Here is a 3918-nt window from a genome sequence, read left to right on the forward strand (position 1 = left end):
TCAATCAGAAGTAACCGTAGCAGTTACCTAGTCCATGCATGAACCCTCTTTGTGAATCTCTATAAATCCTAAGTGGATAGGTGGATAAAAGCACATCCAGTTGGTCCTTAAACCTCCAAGGATGGAGAATTCACTTTTGAAAAAGAGTTCAGTACATGTTCAAGAATTTGGAAATTTTTATAAATTCTTCCTTTGTAGTGCTTCCTGCTTACTGGTTAGAGTGCAAGCTTTTTGGCCAGCATTCAAGGTCTGCTACAATTTGACCCTGAGGCATTCTGGTCTTAGCTTCTAATATTCTCCTTCATGTTTTCTTCCGTGAATGTGCTTTCACACCACCACACTTTCCCCTATTCCCTCATAGCCAGATCCTTCAAGATGGGGCTCAAGTACCACCTTCTCCATAAAACCACCCTGAGTCCCTCAGCAGACCAATCATCTCCCTCACCTGAGATCCCTCAGGCTTATTTTTACCTTCCTTGTGGGTTTCTCCCTTTGGTGATTGGGGCACGACTCCTATTTTCCATGCTTCACTGAAAGGTCCGTGAGAGCTGGGCCCATCTCTTGGGCACCTCTGTCTCCTGCACAGCGCCCAGCACAGTGACTTGAAAGTTTCATTAGACACCTGTGGGATAAATAAAGCAGCAATTCTCTGGATCTGTTTCCCATTTTGTGCAAGAAGGAAGCTATATTAGCTTTCCTACTGACTCTAATATTCTGATTCCCAAATTTAAAGTAAGTATTAGATACTTATTGCATGACTGATATTGTGGGATATTTTTTTTTTTGGCGGGGGGTTGGTAAAGACATGAAAGAATTAACTTATAAACAGACTATGATAAAATGTTAGTTGTAAGCAACAGAAAATAACAAAGGAGCTCATGGAGGGAGGAGATGCATGGGGTCAAGAGTCACCCGTGGAAGGTTAAGAGGAAGAGAAGTTCCTTGAACCTGGCTTTGAATCTCCATATAAATAGACTCCTCAGGCCCTGGGCATTTGAAGCCTGAAACAAAGGCTGAGTCAGGGACACTAGAGGGAGCCATGGCCTGTAGGCTGGAGAGAAAGCTTCCGGGCTCAGTCAGCCTTGGGTTCACGGATCCTACATTTGCTTAGTAGATTGAGAAGGATACTCTTTATCATACATTCAAATGCTTCCATAGGACAATTTCTAAAATGAAAATTATTTTGAGTCTGTTTTCAGTTTTTACTGGTGTTAAACCTCTTTTGAGGAGATCAATATGAAGTACTTAACGTCTGCACATTTTATGTCATTTTTGTCTGTGAATATCTCCTGAATCTTAACCGTGAGCTAATGGGGGTTTGGGGGGCTGGAAGTAGAGAAGGATCAGGTGAAACCCTGTCCAATGACCCCCCTGCTTGCTCAGACTGAAGCCGGGGTGGTCTGTGACCACTGGTTCCCAGGGCTGTCATATTATCAGGCCAGGAGACCAGAGTTTGCTGCCTACACGTTCAAATATGAGATTACAGCAAAGAAGTCACCCCTCTAGCCTTTTCCCTCAGTCCAAATCCACAGATAGCCCTAAGCAAGGTGTTTTTTTAAGTACCCGGAAGTTCTGAGGCAGCAATGGGAGCTCAGTCTGGCCAGCATCAGCACTGCCAGTGCCTGCCTGACAGACGGACATGAAGATGGAGGCCCCCATCCACGGGCAGGTGATAAGAATGAGGTGTAGTTGGAAGGTGGAAAAAGGGAAACTGGGTACAGCCCTGATGTACTGTCCTACCTCAAACAGGGTGACATTAAACAGTGTGAAATGCACATCTACCACAGGATTAGAAGTGAATCATATATTTTTGCCATATATAAATGTTTACTTAAACTAAACTTTGGGATAGAGGAACTTAAATAAAAGGTAAAAAGGATATCGTACCTCTAAAGAATTAGTGACTTAAAGCTTGCCCAGGCCAAAGGGACAAGAAGCCTCAGAGCCAACAGGGAGGACATTAGGGTACCCTGGCTTGGAGCATCTCCCCACCCTACCTACCCCCGTCGCCACCAGACAGAAACCTAAACAATCAGAAGGCAGGAAGGCCTCACCAGCTGCTGGAGTGCCCAAGAGGCTGACTTTTCATCCAGATGCCACTTTCAGAACTCCCCTTGATGTGGCGGTTAAGTTGGAGACAGGAAGTTGAAGGTCCAGGTCTAGAGGGGAGAACGGAGAGGAAATTGTGGGACAGGCTTTGAAGCTAAGAAGAGAAGCATGTTACCCAGCACCTCTCTGCTCTGTTCTGTTCCCTGTGCTGCTGTGTTGGCATCCTGATGCTTTCCCTCTCTCCCTAAATCCAAAGGGAATAAGCGACAGGAGACAAAAGAAAGCAAGCAGACCTGGAGAGGAGATGGCTTTGGCCACTGCACATGCCCAGCGAGGGGAAGCCGGGTGAGCAGAAGCGCCCCCAGGGCTGAAGCCGCTACTCCGGTGGACGGGGGAGGGCGGAACTGGGTCGCAGGCAGCGTCGGGGAGAGTGAGCCTTCTGTGCAGGCGGGAGGGCGGGGCGGAGACATGTGAAGGCAGAATTAGGGGCGAGCTGGGGCCTCAGTGGGGAGGGCTCGGAAGCTCCTGGCCTGTGCGTTCCGAGCTCACTCAACCACTCCCCTCTTCTCCCAGAAACAGGTCCAGTCTGGCTTCCCTCCCGGGAAGAGCAAACCCGGGGGCGGAGCGGAGGCGGAGCCGAGACAGAAGTGGGCCGCACCTGTCTCCCCTCCAGGGGCGCGATAACCAGGCCGGGCCCGGGCAGAGCAGAAACTCACAGCACGTTTGGGCAGAGGGGCTCTGGGCACAGCTGGGCCTTGGTCTAGGGCCCTGGGGCTGGGGCCACCCGAGAAGGTCAGAGCGCATCTCAGCTGCCAGAGGCAAGTCGGACTACAAGCTTCCCTGCCCTTGGTGGGGGCAAGAGGGGACAATTAGACCTGAGAAATGAGAGGAGAGAGGCAGCCCTCTTTGGGTGTGGAGAGCTGGGGTAGCCACGTCAAGAGCAGCTCTGATTCTGGTGCACGGTCGTGTCCTCCTTCAGCAAACCCTCAGGAGGCTCAGCGTGGATGGCAGCCACAATCACACTTGTCCCAGCGGACTCCTGTGCCCGGTGTTGAGTTGGATGTAAAGCTTGGTGAAGGCCACAGCGCATTCATACTTGAATACTCTTCCCCCATTCCCGCAGAGCACATCCTTCAACATGGAATTCAGCTGCCACCTTCTCCATAAAACCACCCTGAGTCTTTAAATGACCCATCATCTCCCTCACCTGAGATCCCCCCTCAGACTTATTTTACCTTCCTGCTGGGTTTCGCCCTTTGGTGATTGGGGCACGACTCCTATTTTCCATGCCTCACTGAAAGGTCCGTGAGAGCTGGGCCCATCTCTTGGGCACCTCTGTCTCCTGCACAGTGCCCAGCACAGTGACTTGAAGGTTTCATTAGACACCTGTGGAATGAATAAAGCAGCAATTCTCTGGATCTGTGCACTATTCTTTGAAAGGAGGAAGCTATACTTACATTTTCTACAAGCTCTTATTTTCTGATTCCCAATTAGATTAAGTATTAGACACCTGCTGCACACCTGATACCGTGTCTCTCTCATTTCAAAGAAGTGAAAGACACAAATGTGGTTTTGTTGCGGTAGCTCAATGTACCAGGAACAATTAGATTACGAGACTGATTGTGATAAAATGCTAAATTGCACATTGTAAGAGGAGCTCAGCGGAGAGAGAGACGCATGTGATCCAACAAGGGCCTGGAGAACCAAAAGGAAGAGAAGTTAGCTGGACTAAGCTTTGATGGTGGGTGGATTTGCACAGTTCAACAGCCCCACAGATGTTGCAGTCCTTCCCCTTGATGCCTTGCCCGGGCAGGCTCTTCACTGCTGCTATTATCACCAAGTAAACTAGAGGCAAGTCAGGAGCCCAGA

At 49.4% G+C, this 3918-nt stretch overlaps 1 long non-coding RNA gene across 1 annotated transcript; it reads right to left on the bottom strand.

The window, feature by feature from the left end:
- Positions 1-450: 450 nt before the first annotated feature.
- Positions 451-2495, bottom strand: LOC137231510 (uncharacterized). Its single transcript, XR_010946643.1, has 3 exons — positions 2343-2495; positions 2055-2159; positions 451-622 (listed from the first exon to the last, which is right to left on the bottom strand). It is a non-coding gene; the product is annotated as an uncharacterized lncRNA (long non-coding RNA).
- Between the last annotated feature and the right edge of the window lie 1423 nt (positions 2496-3918).

This window comes from Pseudorca crassidens, chromosome 1, assembly GCF_039906515.1.
Source record: "Pseudorca crassidens isolate mPseCra1 chromosome 1, mPseCra1.hap1, whole genome shotgun sequence".
Taxonomy (NCBI): Eukaryota; Metazoa; Chordata; class Mammalia; order Artiodactyla; family Delphinidae; genus Pseudorca; species Pseudorca crassidens.